Source organism: Ursus americanus, chromosome X (assembly GCF_024610735.1).
Source record: "Ursus americanus isolate L20-20 chromosome X, mUrsAme1.1.p, whole genome shotgun sequence".
In the NCBI taxonomy this organism is placed as follows: Eukaryota; Metazoa; Chordata; class Mammalia; order Carnivora; family Ursidae; genus Ursus; species Ursus americanus.
Window position 1 is genome coordinate 41,922,210 of NC_142164.1, and position 14,802 is coordinate 41,937,011.

The 14,802-nt window shown below is 34.8% G+C and overlaps 1 protein-coding gene and 1 long non-coding RNA gene across 3 annotated transcripts in view; one reads left to right on the forward strand and one right to left on the reverse strand.

Moving 5' to 3' along the window:
* IL1RAPL2 (interleukin 1 receptor accessory protein like 2) overlaps nt 1-14,802 on the reverse strand; it is a 1,151,831-nt gene that overhangs the window by 1,060,160 nt on the left and 76,869 nt on the right. The window lies entirely within an intron of this gene.
* The window catches only part of LOC148106896 (uncharacterized), a 120,581-nt gene that overhangs the window by 71,793 nt on the left and 33,986 nt on the right, over nt 1-14,802 (forward strand). The gene's annotated exons all lie outside the window — the stretch shown is intronic.

A 14,802-nucleotide genomic window follows, 5' to 3' on the forward strand; every position in this document is an offset into this window, starting at 1 on the left:
GAAAAGCATAAGATCAAATGCTCAGAGCTGGGAAAGTGGACAATTTTGGTTTTTTGGTTTTTTGAGGGGAGGGGGTTCTTTGGAATGAATAACCCAGAATGACTTGTGTGGGGAGGGGCATGTGGCCTGTTTAATTATTGAATGAATAAACGAATTAAGAAATAAAGAAGGATCTTATATACCACAGACTGCATGCCACAAGGCATTTAACTTTATTTTGTATGCAATAGGGAGTCGAAGGAGTTTTATTTCATAGGAGAAAGGCATGATCACATCTATAATTAAAAACAAACTAGTAAAAACCCCATCTGCGAGTATTATAAAAAATGGGTGAGAGTGTAGAAAGAACTGGAAGCTGAAGGTAGGAAGACCGGGTAGGAGGATTGTGCAATCTTTAGGAAAGAAATGATGAAAGGCTGAACTGGGTCAGCAGCAGGTAGGATAAAGAGGAGTGGGGTGGATTTGGAAGATATTTCAGAAGTAGAATTACTAAAACTTGGTGATTGCTAGATATGGAAAATTATGAAAGATTTGGAGATCACACGATATATTATGGCTCAAAAAGAATGAGCCATTTTAACCATTTTAACCAAAATACTGTATACAAGAGGAAAGGTGGAATTTGGAGGAAGATTAAAGGTTCAGTTTTGAATGAGTTCAAAGTACCTATGGGACAGTCAAATGAAGATGTCTAACAGGAAAATACTTCATGTATCTCAGAAGATACATAAAGACCGGACTGCTAGATCTAGAAGCATCAAAAGGGTGGGGGTCTTGCCTGTGGCCATACCTTAGAATCACATCAAAGTAGAATAAAAACCTACTGAAGTCTAGGCCTCACTCCAGCCTAAATAAATCAGTATCTCTGGGAGAGGAGACTTGTACAAGCGTATCTTTTAAACGCTCCCCAGGTGATTTTAATATGTAACCAGTGTTGAGAAACACTAACAGCAAATAGTTCATACCAAAGGAATTAAAACTCAAGAAAAATAGAGGGAGTATTAAGGAGAAAATGCTGGTGAAAAACAACTTCTTACGGAGAGTCAGAAGAAAATGAGGTAAAGATGAAACTAAAAAAGGTATGGACAGATCCAAGATACAGTGGTGTCACTTGAGCAAGAGGAGACGAGAGTGTCAAAACGGAAAGCATGTCCAACAGCATCAAATGCTCAGTAGTGTCACAAAGCACCAACCTAGATTGGTTTAAAGATGAACTAGTTGTCACCTGTTAAAGAACGGGACAGTTCTGAGTAAAGGGAAGAGAGAGAGATAGGTCAGGAAAACTGTGGATCTTTTGAATACTGTTCAGCCTTAGCAATGGCTATATGCCCAAGAAAGAAGCAAGATGTTAAAGCAGAGTGGCTGGGGGAAGTACCAAAAATAAAATCTGCCAGCCTTGTAACTTTTTTCTGCCTTGAGCCTCCAAATGGAATTGCTTGACGAGCAACTAGAGCTATGCCTCAGAGTCACTTTCTTTGGGAAAAATGGAAAGATCAAGAGGTGGTTCTGCGATCATCTAAGCACAGTAGCTCTCACAAACTAGAGAATCCTGGAGGGGGAACTTAATGCATGTGTGCAAAGATCAGCCCCAATCACCAGTACAGTAACTTTAAAAGCTGTTATTCCTTCTCCTGTCAGACTCAAGACAGCCACATGATGGTAAAACGCTACTTCAGAGCTATAGAAGGAATGTATTACAGTGCCACCTGCTGGTAATTCTAAGACCAGAAACAAGTTTCTTTACTAGTTTTTATTTTATTTTATTTTATTTTATTTTATTTTATTTTATTTTATTTTATTTTATGTTGGAGGAGGTTCGGCTTTATTGAGATATAATTGACATATAACATTGTGTAGTTTTTTTGTTTTGTTTTTGTTTTTTATTTATTTTCTTTTTAAATTAACATACAATGTATTATTGTTTTCAGATTTTTTTAAATCATTAATTCCCCGAGGGTGAAGATTGCAGAACACAAATAAACTTAATTTTGATTTATAATTGACGGTGATGCCTTATTCGGTAACTTCTTTTATTCAAAATACATTTTCATATTGAAAATAAAGCTCGATTGAACCTTATTATAGCAAATGGAAAGCATGTGAACAGAAACACTAGAAGCCCAAGACTAGAATGTCCCCTCAACCTTGCCCCTTGCCTTCCAATTTGAAGCAACTCAATCTATATTTCCTTTCTAGACTCAAAATATTTCCTATAATTTTAAAAACTGGATATATACTCAAGACACCATCTGTCCAGCTCCTTGTTTCTGTGCAAATATGTCTCCTCAACTAGTTGAATCTTATACTATCCTCCAGCCAATCTGGGCTCCTTAGTACTCAAAAATTGCCTGAACTTTAAGCATCTATACATTTGTTCCTGCTGGTCCCTCTGCTAAGAATATCACCCCCATCACTATCGCAACGCAATCTTCATAGTCAATTGCAAATGACACCTCTCCCATGAAGCCTTCCCTAATTACCCTCATCCTCAACTGGAAATAATTTCTTTTTCATCTGAACCATACCTGTACCTCTTTTATGACTTATTATTTTGTACCTTTTATAAGAGTTGTAAATAAGACATATCCATGGTATAGTGAAAGAGCATGAATTTTGGAATCAGTCCACAGTCCAAAACCTGGATTTGCCATTTAATAGCTGGGGACCTCGGATAAACTTACCTTCTCTGAGTTTCAGGTTTCTCATCTATAAAATGAGGACATTGGTGCCCACACAAGGGGCAGTATGGCAGAGAATTTAAGAGAAGGACTCTGGAGCCAGATAAATCTGGGTTTAAATCCTGGTTCTTCCCTTTACTCGCTCAATAAAAGTGGTTAGTTAGCCACTATTAGCCTCAGTTTCCCCATCTGTAAAACAAGACAAGAGTGGGACCTACTACTTCAGTGTTTTTTTAATGAGGAAACAATGTATGTAAAGTGCCTGGCACATAGAAGCACTCAGTGCATGTTAATTTCTCCCTTCCCCTATGATTTACTGAATTCCTTGGGGATAAAGAGCATGCGTTATCCATTTCTGATCACCTCAGGTGCTCAGCACAGGATATTTTTTACAGTCTGCTTGCATGTTTGGTGAATTAATAAATGCCATGTTTCTATGACATTCCTTAGCAGAATTTAGTTCCAGGCAACCACTGTCTCATTTCTCCACAAAGCAGCGATGCCAAAAATGCGTCATTCATCTCAAGGGTTTAATGGATGCCTCTTAAAACCATGTGTTTCTTGTCTGTAATCATTTAGGGAGAACACACATACAATACAGCTCTCCTAAGTCACACCCACAGGAAGAAGCAGGGCTTGACTTTTCTTAGCCTGGGGGAGGGTCATTGAATTTCAAGACATTTCTTTTAGAGCAGTTCTGGTGCAATCCTCACAAAGTGTCGTGCTTCTCTATGATAGTTTCAGATAAATATATGGAAGCAAAAAAGGGCAAGAGTTAGAATATGAACAAAAGTTTAAACCTGCCTATTCAGTGTATTCCTCTAATGGACTAGGGGTGTCATGCATATTTTAAGAAATCTCTGGATACCAGCTTTCCCCAGGGACCAAACTACAATAGGCAGTAATGGTGTACTTTTACAGAATACATATTTCGTTTAGGGCCAATTACACTTGTAGAAGTCAACAGAGCCACAAGGGATGCACTTTAGCCTGACATGCCTACATGAGCTGTGTTATGATAGAAACTAACCCGGCAGAAATTACAGGCATTCAAAGCTTCTCTCCACTCTGGCAGATACACTACCCTTTCATTCCAAAACAACAGAATTTTAAAAAGCCCATTCACTGCAGTTCTTGGCTGCTCTTGTGGATGGGCTAAATCCCAACATCAAAATTAATAGAATGCTCAATTTATTCTTATTTCTCTCTCATTCTTCCCCTTTATGGACAGTAACAAATCCAACATGATACCAAACTTGGTAACTTCTGTATTTGGATGATACTACAGAGCTGGATAAGATCCCTACATGGAACTGTTTTCAGACTTTTCAGCGTGTAAATTCATTAAATATTTTAATTAGCTTAATTATCCACACATTTTCATTTAAAAAGGACCAGTGTCATAAAGGACTTCAATATTTCAATCATATCAGATGATGCTGATGTCGTACAGCAACCCAAATAATGAATTTAGGTCTTAACATTTTCTCTTGTTCCTTCACTATCCTTTGTTGCCCAACTTAATAGAATGGTCAGAGATCTAACCATATGGATTGCTTTGCTGCTGATTTTAATCTCAACCTCCCTCTCTCTTTCTTTCTCTCTTTCTCTCTCTCTCTCTCTCTCTCTCACACACACACACACACACACACACACACACACACACACTTCTAAGGAACATGCACATATAGCTGACATGGGGGTTTTAGTAAACAATGAGATTTTTTTCATTTGGATTTAGATTGGCAAAAATTCTTTAATTGACAATTACAGTTAATAAATGTATAATGAGAGAGGAACTCTGATATTCTGTTGGTAGAACTATAGGTTTGGTACAGTGACAATGGTGGGCAATTTGTCAGCATCTTTTAAAATTTTAAATAAAAATTTTATGCAGTATTTCCAGTTCTAGGGATCTATCCTACAAAAAATTGCTTTTCTAGTGCACTATGATCTATGTAATAGGATGCTCCTTGCAGCATTGTTTTGGAATAGCAAAAACCTAAAGGTAAATCATAACCTCTATAAATACAGCACAGATTTAAATTTACAATAAATTCATACAATGGAAAACTGCACCATATTTAAAAGTTTGAGTTACATAGGTATTGCCAAGGATTAGAGGTTATAGATATAAATAATGTTAAGTGACAAATCAAATTGGAGAATACTATATGCAGTATGATTTCTAAGTTTGAAAATGACATGATTTAAGCTATATACATCCATTCATCCATCTATCTACCTATCTATCTATCTGTCTACCCAAAGAAACTATCTGAAATTATCTACATGAAACGCAATGAGTTATCTCTGGAAATGAAATCATAAGAGAGTTTTCCATTTTGATATTGTTTGAACTTTTATTAAGCATAATATATTATGATAATAAGAAAAATATTAAAACAATCCTACCTGATTTCCAAGATACAATAGGTGAAAAAAACAAGGAGCAAAGAAAGCAAGTAGGTATGTTTTGCTACATTTTAAGCATGAAACAAGGGGAAACAAAATACACATATTGATTTGTGAAAAGAAGAAATAACCAGAAACTAAAGAAATGGATTATAAATAGTGGATATGTGGATATGTGGATAAATAGTGGATATGTGAGACCAGGTGGAAGAAAAAGGTAAGCAAACAAGATTTCTTTGATTAATTTCTCTTTCTATAATTTTAAATTTTCAATTATATAAACGTTTGATGCTTTTGAAAATAAAATTTAACCAAGAAGTATAAAAAAGCAAATCAAGTACAGACACAAATTAACTTACCTATTGAATTAATAATAACATAACCACAGAGAAAATTAATTAATTCAAGTAAATTTTGAACACAACACTCTGACTATACAGATTTAGTAGGATGCATTTGAAGGACAAAAAGAATTGTAAAATATCTTGGACTTTTTAGTAGATTTGTTGTTGATAGTAGTTTTGGTATAGTCGTTCTGAAACTATTTTGCATGAATTATAGGATAAAATAATCAAGTATGTATATTGATGTTGATGGAATTGAGTTTTCCACTGTGGGAAAAGAAGATAAAAATATGGAACGGGTAAAGGTGAAGAACCCTGTCATGTTGCATTTGAATCAGAAGTATCTAAATTAAATCACATTTTTAAAGATTTTATTTATTTATTTGAGAGACAGAAATCACAGGGTGGAGGGGTAGAGAAGGAGAAGCAGAATTCCCACCCACTGAGCAGGAAGTCCTCCAGGGCTTGAACCCAGGACCCTGGATCATGACCTGAGCCAAAGGTAGACAATTAACCAACTGAGCCACCCAGGTGCCCCATTAAATCACATTTTTAAGAAAGTGTTTCTAAATACCTTTTTCCACTAAAAGAAATCAGGAAATATGGATATTTCTAGTGCTGGGACAGAAAGTATGAAGGTAAGCCTGGAGCATCTTTATGACAGAAAGCAAGGAAGTGCTCAAAGAATGATGGGGTTGTCAAAAGGTAACAAGAACACTTTCACTTCAGGCTATAATGAAATAACTGGAACCAGACTAGCTCTCCCACAGAAAGCAATGATAAAAGTGGACAAAATATATGAAGCAACTGTTTTCAGGTGGTACAAGACTGTGATCTCAGAAAAAAAGGAAACTCATGCAGTGAGCCCCACAGTCAACCCAGCTCTCCACTTGAGGACAATTCCCCAACTATGTCACAGTGAATGGGAATCCTAACAGAGCCTAGCTATCCTGCTGAGTTGAAGTTACAGAGATCAGAGCAGTTACAATGGCTGGAACCTTCAGTTAAAGAAGAGAGCTTCACAAAGGGGAGCCCATGATCTGTATGGGGGTCCACTATGAGCCCCTGGCTGAAGATTGAGCTGAACCAAGCACAGGGCATGAGTACCAAAGGGTTATCATCAGAGAATGATCATTCATTATACAGTTAATGACAGAACAGTGATATTAGAGGACAAAGAGTACTAAGAAACACTTTGTTAATACCTGGTCATTCAGCTAAGACTCCAGAAAGGTCCTGCTTTATAAGAAAGAACTATGTCATAAAATATAGCCTACTCTAGATTCTCCCTAATGAAGCTTAAATCCAAGCTCTGACAAGATCCACAGGGGAGAAAAAGATTAGAGGTTGAATCCCAATAAGTTAAAGATGATTGAGACTTACCTTGGGTTTTCCACAGATCTATTCTAACAAAGGATAAAACTAAACACCAAAAGTTCAAGATTAGTAACTGAACTACTGCTAGATCACAATACCCTTTAGAGGAACGTAACAGAATCTAGTATCCTTACAATGTATTATCAACAAATTTCAGTACTTAATAAAAAAAAATAACTTGACATGGAAAAAAAGTAATCCATATTAATAAAAAAAATTTAAGAAAAAAAACAAGCTTGAGATGGCCCAGACATTGGATTTAGCAGACAAAGACTTTTAAGGCAGCTATAATAAATATGTCCAAGGAACTAAATAAAATATTCTCAAAGACATAAAGAAGCATATGGCCTCAATGAGTTACCAGATAATAAGTATCAACAGAGAAATGGAACCTAGAAAAGGATGCAAAGGGAGATTTCTAAAACTGAAAAGTATAGTAATTGAAATAAAAAATTCACTGGATGGGTTTTAGCAGATACCAGAATGAAGAATCAATGATCTTGAAGACAGTCAATAAAAATTTTCCAATCTGAAAAACATAGAAAAAATAATTGAAGTAATACTAATAGAATCTCAGAACCTGAGGAATAATTATAAAGCAGTCAAGCATTCTGGTAATAGAAGTTTCAGAAGGAGAGGAGATTGAGAATGGGGCAGAAAATACCTAAAAATAATAAATATTTCTCAAATTTGATGAGAAACTTTAAAAGTTTTAGCTACACCAAACATGATCACTACAAAGAAAACAACTAAACACATGATAATCAAAGCTCTGAAAACCAAAGAGAAAGAGAAAGTCTTAAAAGCAGCCAGAAAAAAAGACATTACATACAAGGGAACAATTGTAAGATTGTTCACTTGGCTTCTCATTAGACACTATAGAGACTGGAAAACAATGGAATGACATCTTTAAATAATGAAACTTTTAACATAGCATTCTATATCTGGGGCAAATAACCCTCAAAATTGAGGTGAAACAAATACATTTTTGTGTAAACAAAAGCTGAATTTCTCTCCAGCATATTTGTGCTATTACAAAAGGTAAAAAATATCCAACAAACTGAAAAGGAATGACCAAAGGAAAGAAGAGCACTAGAAATGGTAAGTACATGGAGAAATGTATAAGCTGTTCTTCAGTTGTCATAATTACTTAGAAAATTAAAACTAACGGTTTAAAGCAAATACCTGCAGTTTAAGAAAGTGTTTATAATATATGTAGAAGTAAAATATATTACAACAATAACACGAACGATGAAGGATTGTATAAATAGAATTATAATGTTGTAAAGTTATTACATTTGTGAACTGGGAAGTAATAAGTGTGAATGTGAAATATGATGTATAAGTAGGAAGGGAGAAATATAAAGCATGAAGTGATAAGCAGGAAGAGGAAAATAACAAATATGATAGTTCATGTGTGAAATATGTAGTGGTACAATATTAACTCTAGATAGACTTTGTAAAGTTAAGGATACTCATTGTAAGCCCAAAAGCAGGGGACAGCAGATTTTTTCTGTAAAGGGCCAGATAGTAAATATTTTAAGCATTATTGGCCACACAGTCTTTGTAATAACTACTCAACTCTGCTATTATAGCACAAAAGCAGCCATAGACAATATGCAAATAAATTAGTGTGACTGTGTTCCATTAATATATTTTTTATAAAAACAGGAAATGGGCAGGTTTGACCCACAAGCCATAGTTTGTGACCCCCTAACTTAAGTACCCAGTTAAAATATTTAACAGGTATAGTTATAAAGCCAATAAAGGACATAAGATAGAATACTAAAAATTATTAAATAACCCAAAATAAAACAGATATGGAGCAACAGGTAAAAACACTAACAAAAACTAGAAGAGAAAAATAGAAAATGGTGACTTAAACATATCAAAAATTATATTCATTGTAAATGGACTAATCACTTTATCTAAAAGACAGACATTGTTAGACTGGATAAAAAGACTCAATAATATGCCATCTATAACATATGCACTTCACATTTAAAGCTACACATAGGACGAGAGTAAAAGGATAAGAAAAAAAACACCATAAAAACAGTCAGTACAGCTCTATTAACATAGACAAAGCAAAATTCAAGACAAATAGCATTACAGGAGATAAAGAGGATAAATCTTCAGGAAGACAAAATAATTCTAAATATGTGTGCAACTAATAAGAGCATCAAAATTCATGAGGTAAATTTGACAAAAGTAAAGGGAGAATGAGACAAATCCACAATTACATTTGGACATATTAATAACCCTCTCTCACTAATTGATAGAACAAGTATCCAATAAAATCAGTAAGGACATAAAAGATAGAAAAAACACTGTCTAAAAAAAGAAGAAGAAGAAAAGAACACTGTCAGCCATCTTAACCTGATTGAAATTTACAGAACACTGCATAGCATAATATGCAAGTGCATATGGAACATTCATCAATAAAGGCCATGTGCTGGGACATGGAATAAAACTCAGTAAATATCAAGAGATTGAAATATTATAGAATACATTCTCTGGAATAAAATTAGAAATAATATAAATAAGATGTCTAAAATATCCTTCAATATTTGGAAATTAAATAACACACTTTTAAATAATTCCAGTTCAAAGAAGAAATCACAAGGGAAATTTAAAAATATTTTGAACTACATAATAAAACACAATCGATCAAAATTTTGGGTTCACAACTAATGCATACTTAGAGGGACATTTTTAGCTTTAAATGCCTTTATTAGAAAAGAAGAAAGTTTTAAGATCTGTGATCTAAGTTTCCACCTTAAGAAACCAGAAAAAGAAGGACAAATTAAACCCAAAGAAAAAAAGAAAGAATAAAGAATGGAGAACGAACAATTAAATAAGCAACAAAGAAAATTAACAAAGCCAAAAGCTGATTCTTTCAAAAGATTAATGAACTTAATAAACCCTTAACAAGCAAAACTAATCAAAAGAGAAAGAAAGAGAGAAAAGAAAGAAAGAAAGAAAGAAAGAAAGAAAGAAAGAAAGAAAGAAAGAAAGATGAACAACACAAAGGAAAGTGGGGATAATATTACAGATTGTACAGACATTTGAAGGATATTAAATGAATATTATGAATGACTCCATGTCGATACATTTTAAAAATTTAAATGAAATGAATAAATCCTTTACAAAAACATAAATTACCAAAACTGATTTAAGAAGGAAGAGAAAATCTGAGAAGCTCTGTACCTACTGAAGAAATCAAAGCATCAATAAACAAAAACTTTCCACAAATAAACTACAAGTCCAGATAATATCAAAGGTCAATACTATCAAACTTTTGAGAAAGCAATAATGCCATTCAGAAAACAGAGGAGGCAAGAGTATTTCCTAAGATGAGGCCAACACAATTCTAACACCAAAACCTAACGAAACATTACCAAAAAATTAGACAATATCACTCATGAATACAGATGCAAAAATCCTCAAGAACAACCAAAAAATTTTTAAATAAATCCAGCAACAGATAAGATGAATAATACATCATGACTAACTAGGGCTTATCTCTTATAGCAAGACTGGTTCAATATTCGAAAATCAATCCATTTAATTCACCATATTAACACGATAAAGGAGAAAATCATTGTCATCTTAATAGATGCGGAAAAAGCATGTGACAAAATTCAATACCAATTCACAATAAAAAAATCTCAGGAAACTAGGACTAGAAGGGAAAGTCCTCAATCTCTTAAAGAATACCTATAAAAACTCAGAGCTAATATCATACTTAATGGTAAAAAAGAGCAACAGGGAGGAGAAAGGGAGGAGAGAAAACATGCATCAGAATGTTAACATCTGGTGAATACAGGTAAAGAGTATATGGGTGGTCATTGTACTGTTTTTGTAACTTTTCTATATGTTTGAAATGTTTCAAGATTATAAAAACATAAAGAGAATCTAACTCCTTCTGTCTCACCGTACAATTCCCAAGTCAAGTTCTGGTTTCCCCCATGGGTTCATTTTAGAATTTTCTTTCACCTGGCTACCTTTTGCAGCCATCCATCTAGATTACTGCAAAAGTCATCATTCATCACTATTCTGCTGAAAAAATTAAATCTACTACTCATCTATACTACTGGAACTAGAACTTGGGAACTCTATCTTTCAGCTGACTTGTCTTACGTAGCCAACTTCAACTGTTTCCCATTTGCTGACTTACATTTCTCCCTACAAATATGTGCCATACTCACTGCCACCTCTATCTGTCCACTCACACTATGCTCCTTACCTTGAAGGTTCCTCTCCCTAATTCCAGATCGTTCTTGGTCCTACCTGCTGTCAGGCCTTCCCTCAAGCCTCTCATCTTCTATAGAATGTCCAGTATCGGTCCTGCCTTTCTCTGACTACCCTAGCTTTGGAGGTCTTGCTATGCAAGTTTAATACTGAATCAAATTCTCTTGTGTTACTCTGAGTTTCATATGTGAAGCATCCCCCAGTAACAGTATTTCCTCCCAGTTAAATAGATCTCTTATTATTACTATGCATTTAAATGACTTTGTAGGAAAAAAATCACTTATAAATATATGTATAAATACTAAATATATCTATAAATGCTAAACATCATTACAAATTCTTTTCTAATTTTGGTTAGTGTAAATACATATTTTAACATCATTGTGTACCAGGTTTTTTGCTTAATATTATTTATATTCATATTTCTGTTTATCAATATGGTCTAAATACAGGTCATTTTAATAGCCATACAGTGCTCTCTCAGGTTAACACAATTTGCTTAGCCATTCATTTATCCCAATGATATTAAATATTATTGAAAAGGGAGTTTTGCTTTATTTTCCCTACCCTCTTCCCCACCACAGGACTAGTGTAATGCCTCACATACAGTAAGAGTTCAAGAAGTATTTCATGACTGGTTATGCCTTTGGCCATATAAAATTCAATGACTAAGAATCCTAAAACTATTTGCCCTTCGACTTCTTTAATAAAGGTGTTTCATCCAGCTCCATTCTGCCTACACACTCTTTCTGACTGATCTCTCTCATCTCTGACTACTCTTTACTTGCTGTAAACTTTGTCCCATACTCTTTTAATACCACTCCTGTACCAGCTCCAATGACTAAGCCAATCCTTCCTGTACCACTTTCCTTTCCTTCCAAGATCCAGTTTCCTCCATGGAAGTCACTCTAATTAAAGAGATAAAAGTATCAAATCTCAGATTAACCATTTCAGGTAAAGAAGAGACCATGGGGAGATATTTTTCTCCTTGATCTTAGATCATTAGAATAAATTTAGAAGTTGAGATTTCAGTAACACCTTGTTGATCTTCTAAATTCTAATCTAGTGTTCTTGCATTCCACAGCTAAAGGCACAATGTGAATATCTTCAGAACAACATTACTTCTAACCACTATTTTAAAATAAAACATTTTGTCTACTTTTTAAGAATTCAAAGCATGATAGTTCATTTTATTTTTAATTATATAACAATCAATTTCACAGGGAAAGTTATTTTGTTTACATTTAGAAGCTATTTGAGATATTCTTTTTATTTTATTTTTATAATATTTTTTATTATATTATGTTAGTCACCATACAGTACATCCCTGTTTTTTCATGTAAAGTTCGATGATTCATTAGTTGCATATAACACCCAGTGCACCATGCAATACGTGCCCTCCTTACTACCCATCACCAGCCTATCCCATTCCCCCACCCCTCCCCTCTGAAGCCCTCAGTTTGTGTCTAGACTATGGACTCTGAGAGATATTCTTTCTAGCTTTTGCTAGAAACATAAACTCCCATAACCTCTATTTCTGCCTTAAGATCTTCCTCAGTCACATGACTAGAAATTCTAAAACCAAAGAATTGTTAGTGAAAAGAAACTGCTTCTCTCTCATCAACAATCAGAAAACTCCATAATTCTGTAAACCTATAAGGCGAATCCTCATGTAAAGCTATTCTCTCATTAAATGAAATTGGATGCTCAAGTCAATCCAAAATGTATCTATAAGTACCCAATATGTGCCAGCTGGCCTTCACATCTTTCTTACCCCTAGGGACTACATTTTCCTAGTTGATTAAGATATTTTGGTAGCTCTGCAATTTTCCTTCAAACACCAGATCACTGAGAAGTTGTTTCATTATAGTCATCCTCCAAATGTGCAAAATGACCCAATTTGGATTCAGAATTAAACATACCTTCTCATCAAACTGGTCACCCTATTCCTTTCTTCCCTGATATTGAGATCCAGGCTGGGGGAGCCTAATGCCAACAACTGCCTAATCCAGATCACATTTTTCTGTAGCAACACCAGTAAAAGTCAGAGAAAAGCAAAGGGGACAGTTTAACATCCCCCAAAATAAAAATTCTGTATATTCTGGGGATATGATTTTGAGGTAAAAAGAAGTACCTATATAGAAGCCCTTGAGTGTTCTCTTCCTGAGGGAGACCTTTTTCTTCCACCCATCCTACTGAAAATTAGTTTTAGATACCTGTGTCCTCTACTGGGTATTTCTGTTATTAGACTTTGTCAAGATATTAGCCAATTCCCTGCCATAAAGAAAGACACCTTTAAGTAAAGTAAAACTGTTTTTAATAGAGTAGACTTTCCATATAACCTTATCCAGTTTTAAATTTAGAGAATGCCAGTGCTAAAGGACCTCATGAGTATTCTGTGAAGATGACAAGCTCACACTTGGTCAATCAGCTACAGTCCTTAAAATTAGATGTTATGCAACTGAGGGCCTCAGAGGGGAGGGGGGTGGGGGAATGGGATAGACCGGTGATGGGTAGTAAGGAGGGCACGTATTGCATGGTGCACTGGGTGTTATACACAACTAATGAATCATCGAGCCTTACATCGGAAACCGGGGATGTACTGTATGGTGACTAACATAATATAATAAAAAATCATTAAAAAAATTAGATGTTATGCATTTTAGTATGTTCTAATGCAACTTCAGAGCCATTTTTGCTGTTTCCCTATGCAGGGTTGATAGTTGGGCTTGCTCAATGTGAATGGGTATTACCTAGAAACATAACCTATGCTGCAGCTTTAAAAACTGTATATTACCAGAAACTAGGAGGTTCATGTCAATATGTGTCCAAACTAAGTTTTTAAAAATGTTGGGTCTTTTATTCTTTTCCTTGATTGGCAAGTGCAGAACAAGAAGATTCCATCCCTTGGTCCTGTGTCTTGTACATAAAATAAGCCTTTGGCATTAGTAGTTGTTAGAGATCTTAGTGAAGGAGATCGCTGCCTATAATAAACTGCACAAAAATCGTTATAACTGACTTCATACCTCACACTAAACAGTTATAAATGTTAATGAGTGAAGGGCATAATCATTCATTTTTCACTTTGGGGAAGGGAAGTAGGGGAAGAAAATAAAAGTTCTGAGTTCCATTGGTGATTCCAAGAAGAACAACTATGCAAGCTTAAATCCAGATCTCTTTAACTGGTAAAGGCCAAAGGACCTCACAGATTGCATGAAACAAAATTTTGCACTACAGATTTGCCAAAACAATCTTTAATGTTCTTCAAAAGATAAGGTGAACTCAAATAGGACCATCATAATGAGAGTGCAAATAATTCTATTTTTCAACATAAAATAATATTAACATGAGTGTAGGGGCTAGGAAGGGGGTTATGATGAGAGTACCTAAATAGAAAGGAAGAGTGAAAAGAACTGCTCCAAAGTACCCCCATTCTCATCACTTATGGGCAACTTAGGATGTCTTTTATTTATCCCTTGCTTGATTTTTGTTTCTGTATTTTGAAATAAATACCACACACACAGGCATGTAAAAACCAACATCAGCCCATTAGTCTTTCCTGCCTACTCCACATATACCATAAATAAAAGCAAGAAAGCATAAGAAAAAAAGGGCTAATTGTATTCAAACCATCTCCACTGCCCAGATCAGTAGGAAAAGTTTAGCTCCAATGTTATAATTGCTATTGTCCTAGGAGGTAGCTGAGGGTAAACAAATGGGGGAGAAGAGACTGA